The sequence below is a fragment of the Odocoileus virginianus genome, chromosome 12, assembly GCF_023699985.2.
Source record: "Odocoileus virginianus isolate 20LAN1187 ecotype Illinois chromosome 12, Ovbor_1.2, whole genome shotgun sequence".
Taxonomy (NCBI): domain Eukaryota; kingdom Metazoa; phylum Chordata; class Mammalia; order Artiodactyla; family Cervidae; genus Odocoileus; species Odocoileus virginianus.
Window position 1 is genome coordinate 61,190,494 of NC_069685.1, and position 8,079 is coordinate 61,198,572.

Consider the following 8,079-nt stretch of genomic DNA (forward strand, 5'->3'; position numbering starts at 1 on the left):
CTTATCCGAGGCAGCGTCTTTTTATCGCCTGTGGAAGCCAGGGTGCTGCGTGCTTGCATGTGTGTGTGTGTAAGGCAGACACAGAATGACGAGAGAACCCGAAAGTGACTGGGTGAGGGGTGGGACCACCTCACTGAGACGTCTCAGCTCTGCAGCTGCTTGGCTCTGTGACCTGCGGCACATTGTCCAGCCTCTGAGCCTCTGCTTCTTCACCTGACTTACAGCCCACTTTGACTGGCTTGGCTGACCTCTGAGTCATCCTTGTGTGGCTGCCAAACGCAGCCATTCAGAGGCATGTGATGGTTGCTCCAGACCCTAAAAATGTACCCACTGCCTGCCGTTCCCACAGAATTGCCTTATCACCTTGAACCTGGGAGTTTATTTAAATCTGCCCAGAGGAGTCCCAAACCCTGTAATGCCCACCCGCATCCCAGAGAGAGGTCACAAAGACCTGTCTGTCTGCGTTCTGTGGTCCCTTTGTTCACGCCTTGGTTGGGGTGGTCACTTAGTGTAGAAACTGAGGGCTGGGTTCAATTGGCTGTTCTGGAGCCCTGCCCAGTCATGGGACCTCAGAGCCTTCCTACTTGGAAAAATAGGGGAAAAAATAGTGTCTCCCTTAACAGGGTTATAGCAAGAATGACGAGATAATCCAGGTGTTCTCTATATAAATGTTAAACACTGGTTGGTCTTCTGTAGCATGAATACCTGCTCCCAGAGAGCAGCTTCTTTTTACTTTGTCTTTGTTATCTTTTGATGTAGTAGTTTTAAATTTTGATGTGATTTAACATCAGTCTGCGCCTTTATGGTTTGTATCTGCCATGTCTGCTGTGTTTTCGTTAAGAAATTCTTACCCCATTTGTCATGAGTATATTCTCTAAACTTTTTCCCTACAGGTTTTAAAGTTTTCCCATTTAAGCTCTCAGTTGTCCTGGAGTTTATTTTTGTGTATAGTATGTGGCAGGTACCTAATTTTTCATTTTTTATTTCTTTTTTCCCCACTTTGGATCACTGTTGTCCTGGAGTAATTTATTGAGAGTCCATTTTCCCCCCACTGTGGTACAAAGTTGGCTCTTTGTCCCATAGTAAATTGTCACATATACGGAGGGTCTATTTATGGGCTCGTTTTTTCCTGTTCCTTTATTCTATTTGTGTATCTCTGTATTCTTACCGTATTAGGTTAATAACCATTGCTATGTAATAAATCATGCAGTGTGCATGTGCATATGTATGCGTGCATGCTCAGTCCTGTCCTACCCTTTGCCTTAAATCATTCTTCTTCTTCAAGGACATTTTAGACAAGCTTGCCCCTTTATATCTCCATATAAAATAATTTCCTCAAATCTAGAAAAATGGGAAACCCTATTGAATGAGCTAAAGAGGCTAATTACCATGAAGGTGGGAACTAATAAATGTTGCCAACTTCGATTTGTTCATCCATTCTTCAGCCAGCAGTCACCGAGCACCTGTTTTGTTCCTGGAATGGGCAGAGTAGGGGCTACAAAGGAAGGCAGACACAGCCCCTGCCCCCAGGAAGCTTCCTCTGGGGGGGTGGGGGGGGGATGGCAGTAGCTTGGAGTAGAACCATGGTGGTGATAACGAGTTGAATTGTTTTCCCCCTCAAAGTTCATTATGTTGAAGCCCTAACTCCCAATACCTCAGAACGCGACTTTATTTGGAAATAGGGTCTTAGCCACTGGGCCACCAGGGAAGTCCCTATCTACCCCTCTTCTGTCTCTCTTGGGACCTGCATTTATTTCTGCTGGTACCTCTGCCTCTTTCTCCATCTTTGTGTCTTTAACTCTTCCGTCTCTCCGCCTGTTTTTTTCTATCTCCCCATTCGATCCCTATCTTCCCCCTTCATCCTCCTCCCCTTCTTCGTCCGTCTGTCACAGGGGGGCTGTGCTCTGTCCCCCACTTTACCCCTCCCTCCGCGTGGACCGCTCCCTTTATCCTCTGGTCTCCACACAGCGCGTGGCTTCTCCTTTCCGCCCTCCAGGAGCCACTTCCGCTTTCAGCCACCAGGTGTCAGCAGAGCATCGTCCTCAGAGCCCCCTTCCCCACAGCTCTGATTGGAAACAAGTCCTGTCAGTCACAGCGTGCAGGGCAGCTACAGGTTGTTATAGGACAGGTGACTAACTCTGACCTATAGCCACCCGCGGGTGGTTCCTATTTTACAGAGGAGCAGCTGAACAGTCACTGAGGAGGGAATGACTTGCCCAAGGCCACTCTGAGAGAAAGTGAAAAAACTGGTGTCGAAACCCAGGACTCGGGCTGCCTTTGAGCCTCCATGCTCCGAATCCCTCACCAGCCATTCTGAGGGACCCTTTTCTGGCTGCCCACGGTTACTGTGCAGCTCTGAAGCCATTCCTGTCTCTCTCTGGTGTTGGGCCGGTGGGAGGTCAGGGGGTGCCCATGGAAGCTTCCAGTCCTGGAGATGCTAAGTGGCGGGGCGCCCTGACCCCGGCTTTAAAAATAAGGAACCTAAAATAGCCCTTCCCGCGCCTCATCCTCGCTGGGGCCTTTGATGCCGGCTGATGGGGCGGGGCTGCAGTTTCATGCACCTCCTCTGGACAGGCCGTGCCGGGAACCTGGGCTGGAGGGCAGGCCCACCTCAGAACCTGCAGTGACATCCTCCTAAAAGCAAACGTTTGGTCCCGTCGGAAAGGGGGGAGTTGATGGGCTTCGGACTTGGACATCAGGAAGCTTTGGCAGAGCTGCCCTGAGGAGATGCTGGAAACAAAACAGGTATGTGATGTCCCAGGGTTGGTCTCCTGAATTTCCATCACCCTTTGACCTCTTGAATTTCTGTTAAATGCACCCACTACTCACTAATTCCCCAATCCAAGCATACAATCCCAGCAGCCTCCTCATAGGTCCCTCTGCGTTCCTTCTGCTCTGTCAGTCCCATCTCCACACAGCAGTCAGACGGAATCCACTCAAAAATGCAGACCCAATCGTGACACTCTCCTGCTTAAACCCGCTATGGCTCCCTGTTGCCCTCCAGATAAAGACCCTAATCATGACTCACAAAACCTTTGAGAGCTAGTCTTTTTTTTTTTTCTTAATTATTTACTTTTATTTTTGGCTGCACTGGGTCTTTGTTGCTGTGCGTGGGCTCTCTCTCCTTGTGGTGAGTGGGGATTACTGTTTGTTATAGTGTGCGGGCTTTTTACTCCGGTGGCTTCTCTTGTTGAGGAGCCCAGGCTCTAGAGCGTGGGCTTCAGTAGCTGTGGCTCACACGCTTAGTTGCTTCATGGCATGTGGGATCTTCCAGACCAGGGATCGAACCCATGTCCCCTGCTTTGGCAGGCAGATTCTTATTCACTGTGCCGCTGGGGAAGTCCCTCATCTGTTTTCCGAAGGCCTAAGCACAGTGTGGTTTTACATTTCTTTGATTCCTTACTTCATTTCCATTCCATCCTAGACTGAAGTCTCCCCTAACAGCAGAGAAGAGGTCTGATGTGCATTCTGTGTGTTCAAGAGCCTGCGCATAGTTGAGGCTTAATAGATACTGAATGCATGAAGGAAAGAGGGAAGGAATGAATGGGTAGTCCAGCCCAGAGATCAGGGGTGGCCAAGAGGACAACCTCCTTAAAACTGATCTTGTCTCAGTCTAAGGAAGACCAGGCAGCAGGGCGCAAAGCTTGTCTTGCTCCCCGAGCTGGTGAGGATCCCTCCTCCCCCTCCTCCCCCTCCTCCCCCTCCTCCCCCTCCTCCGTGAAGTGGTGACCACCCCCCATGAGTCCTTGCAGAGCACAGACTCCGGAACCCATCAGAGGGTGAGATGTGAGCCCTGCCTCTTCACAGCTGTGTGGCCTCAACTGATTGTGCCTTAATGTTCTTATCTGAAAACAGTGTTTGTGCCTTGTTCGGTGACAGGTCCTCCAAAGCGAAGAGTCCAAAGCCCAGTGCCTGACAGGTCCTTGGAAGTGAAGAGCCCAGAGCCCAGTGCCGAGCTGCTCAGGAACGAAGGTATTTGTCTCTTTTAAACTTTCAGTTCTTCCTCCTCCTCTGATGTCTTCCCAGCCATCTCGATCTAGAGCAACAGTCCCTAACCTTTCTGGAACCAGGGACTGGTTTCATGGAATACAATTTTTCCATTGACTACGGGAATGGGGGAATGGTTTCAGGATGATTCAAGTGCATTGCATTTATTGTGCTTTATTTGTATTATGGTTACATCAGTTCCACCTCAGATCATCAGGGACTAAACCCTGGAGGTTGGGGACCCCCTAGTCTAGAGAGTATAAAAAAAATATTCGACAATTGCATTCAGCCTAGGGCAGGCCTCTGAACCTTGCTCTCCTGATGTGGGTCCTGGGACTGACTGGGGGCTTCCCAGGTGGCTCCGTGGTAAAGAATCCAACTGTGAATGCAGGAGATGCAGGTTTGATCCCTGGGTCGGGAAGATCTCCTGGAGTAGGAAATGGTACTTCATTCTGGTATTCTTGCCTGGAAAATTCCATTGGCAGAGGAGCGCGTTGGGCTACACAAGCGCGTTGGGGGCCCACAAGGAGTTGGACAAGACTGAGCGACTGAGCATGAGACAGTCCTATGCATTACAGTTGTTTAGCGGCGTTGCTTGCCTCTGTCCAGTAGATGTCAGTAGTAGCCTCGAGTTGTAACTCCAAACAGCCAAATAGCTCCTGGGGGTGCAGACACCCCACGCTGAGAACTGGAGATCCTAGAATTAGGGATACTTACCCTGGGGGATGGGTAAGTATATTTTTAAAGAGGATAGTGAGTGGGGTCATAGAGGATGGGATTTTAGGCCAGGGTGCGGACAGGGAGGGCCACATTTAGGACAAACTGCAGAGTAGGTGTTTTCTCATTGCCTTGTATGAGATAGAGTCAGATAAACTGTCAGAGCTGCAAGTGAGGGGGCAAGTCTGCCACCTACAGATGGGAAAACTGAGGTCTGGAGGCAGGGACTTTGTTACTGGCAAGCAGATAGCCTTGGGTGTCTAAAATACTCAAAATGTCTTTGCATTTAATATGTACATATATGTTAGGTATATATTTGACGTATATTGTACATAGCAAATCTGTTAAAAACAGATATGGAGTCATAAACAGGAAAAGAATTTTAGAATTTTACTTTTTAATGTGTGCCGTGTGTGGGCACCTGTGCCCGCATGCACACGCACACACGCAGCTCAACCTTCTTGTGTCTTTCTGGTGATTCTGGGAAGAGGCAGTGGAAGGAATTGGGGTGTGTTTGCTGCCTGCGGTCTTTTGGTCTTGAAGCCTTGAGGGGAGGAGAGCAGGGAGGGCAAGAGGTGCAGATGAAACAGAGGGAAATCTGAGGGCTAAATGAGAGGACAGGGCCATTGCGTCCTTTTGTTTTATGCAAACAAAAGGTGACTGTGATCTGGTTTTGAATGAAAACGGCTGAAGTTTACCTTCGATTTTACAAGTGAGTCGTGAGTAGACACACAGCTGTGATGAGAGGGGGGGTGGCGGACCGTCTTCCAACCTTTTGGAGGTAGCCCTTCAAACTTTCCGTAGATGGCCCTTGGAGGGCTCTGAGGGGCTCTGAGCAAGGGAGTGACTTGGTCCTTGACTGGCAGTAGAGATCACTTCTCTGGCTGGGAGGAAGTTGGGGAAAACAGGGAGACACTGGACTGACAAGAGAGGGCTGCTGCCTGCCTTGTTGGGGTGGGGGTGAAGGATGGAGTGAAACATCGGTGCACCCACTCCTTGTGATGGGGCACTTAGGCGTCCTGCCATCTACTTGCAGTGTTCCATGTGGTCCAGGACTGTTAAACTTTTCAAAGCACATTTGTTTGTTTCTTCTGACATTTTAAAATAAGAAATGTTATTAATATGGTACAGTGTGCTTTCCTGGTGGCTCAGTCGAAAAAGAGTCCGCCTACAAGGCAGGCGACATGGTTCAATCCCTGGGCGGGGAAGATCCCCTGGAGAAGGAAATGTCAACCCACTCCAGTATTCTTGTCTGGAACACCCCATGGACAGAGGAGCCTGGTGGGCTACAGTCCGTGGGACGGCAGCGAGTCGGGCGCGGCTGAGGGACTCAGCACGCACACACAACGCGGTACAGCAGTGTCCTCCTGCACCCGCCCCCTTTCCCGCTTCTGCCTTAAGGTGACCGCTTGTGTCTTAATTTTTAACTTTTACTCCCTACGTGACTATCCATAAACTATGCTTAGTCTTGTTTCCAGACTTGACATAAACATTATATTCAGTGTATGCTTTCATAACTTAAATTCTCCTCTCGGTATCATGCTTCTGAGACTTATTCGTGATATTAACATGTAGATTTAGACCATGCTTCTTAACAGATAGGGAATGTTTCGTGGTACAGACACACTGCAAGTCACTCATCCCATCCAATGTAGATGGGTATCGATGGATGTTCCTTCTGATCTGGTGTGACTATAAACTAAGCCGCGTGAACCTCTCTTGTGGCCCTGTGGCTCTTTGTGCTGAGAATAAGAACACTGCAGCTGAGCCTAAATAACCCTTGTTTCCTTACTCATAAAACTAGGCATAATAGCAGTACCTACCTTACTGTTGTGAGGATTGATATAATAAGTAATGCTGGCGAAGCTCTTGGAGCACAGTGGTGTCATGTAAGTGTTTGAAATTTCATGCTGTTGTAAACTGAGCTTAGGACAGAGTGTGAAAGGAGTTATGTAACAGCTTCCTCCTTCAGACTTTGTGACTTCAGACAAGTGACTAACTTCTCTGGATCTCTCCTTTGTCATCCATAAAATGAGGTGTCACAAAGATTACATGAAATGATGCATGCTGGATAATAGACAACTCAGCAAAGATCCACTTTTGTTTTTATCACTTACGTTTCCTCACCCTCTTGAGGTTGTTCAGGCAAGTGTTATTTTCCTCTTGGAGAGACAAGGAGACTGAGGCTCAGAGAGGTAGAGAATCTTTCTGTAGATCACACAGCATGTCAGAATGAATGGACGTTCTTCAGGCAGTGCCCCTGCGTTGGGTCCCTGTGGCTGTTACTGTAGATCTCCAGGCCCTCCTGCCTCCTCCTCAGACCCCTGGCTGCCCCTTTCCCCCTTCCTTCGCTCACCCCCAGCCTAGACCTGAAGCTTGGCCAACCTCTGTGTTCTTGCCACACAGTGGAACTGACACAAAGAGTCCTCCACGTGGCCTGTCAGAAACGCCATCTGACACTCCTGTATCGTGGCAACCACAGAATCAAAACAAGCTCTTCAGAAAAGATCATAAAGGAAGGGGAGGTCAAAAGCCTCTCCCCCCAACCCCCTGCTCCCCGAGAAGGGCGCCCCTCTGTTGATTCCCACCGCTGGTCTTTCATCTTGCAGAGTTGACCTGGTTAGCGTTGTGTCTTCACGGTTAAAGGAATTTCCCTCTCAAATTGTTTCCCTCTAGCGGCCTGGGGCTGGGAGCCAAGAAGTGGGGTTTAAAATATACAAAAGGAAGCGGAGCACAGAGGAGAAGAGCCATCAGAGAGTGGGTGCCCTGGGGGCGGCAGAGCAGAGTGGGCGCTGTGCCACGCTGGGCCCTCCCTAGCTTCGTCTTGGTCCTGAAGTCACTGCGGACCCCTCGTGTCCTTAGTTGGCTCCTCTTGGAATTTCACCCCAAGTCCCAAAATGTGAAGCTGGGATGGTCCTGGAAAACCATCTGATCCAATGCTTTCCTTTTTTTTTAAAAGAAATGAAATTCTTTTCTGGATAATCTAGCATAAGCCATCTCAATATGCAACACAGATAAGAGCTTGTTGGATAAGAGTGGAAGGGGGGCCTGGACTTCTGTCTTGGGGGCTCCCCTACCCCCTGCTCCCGAGCCCTTTAGCTTCTGCTTCCGATGTCAGTGTCCTAAGTGCACACAGGATAAATCTAGCCCCTTCATTTACAGATGGAGAAACCACTGTTACGGACAGTAATTATTAACTTATTTTTTAAACTGAAGTATGGTTGGTTCATGATGTTTTGTTCGTTTCAAGTATACACAAAGTGATTCAGTCTTTCATATATATGTGTGTGTGTATGTGTGTGTGTATATAAATATATATAAATTCATGTGTTCTTTTTTGAATATTTTTCTGTTGTGGGTTATTACAAAATATTG

At 48.7% G+C, this 8,079-nt stretch overlaps 1 long non-coding RNA gene across 1 annotated transcript; it reads right to left on the minus strand.

The window, feature by feature from the left end:
- Positions 1 to 1,651: 1,651 nt before the first annotated feature.
- LOC139037815 (uncharacterized) lies at positions 1,652 to 7,146 on the minus strand. Its single transcript, XR_011490731.1, has 2 exons — positions 6,528 to 7,146; positions 1,652 to 2,730 (listed from the first exon to the last, which is right to left on the minus strand). It is a non-coding gene; the product is annotated as an uncharacterized lncRNA (long non-coding RNA).
- Between the last annotated feature and the right edge of the window lie 933 nt (positions 7,147 to 8,079).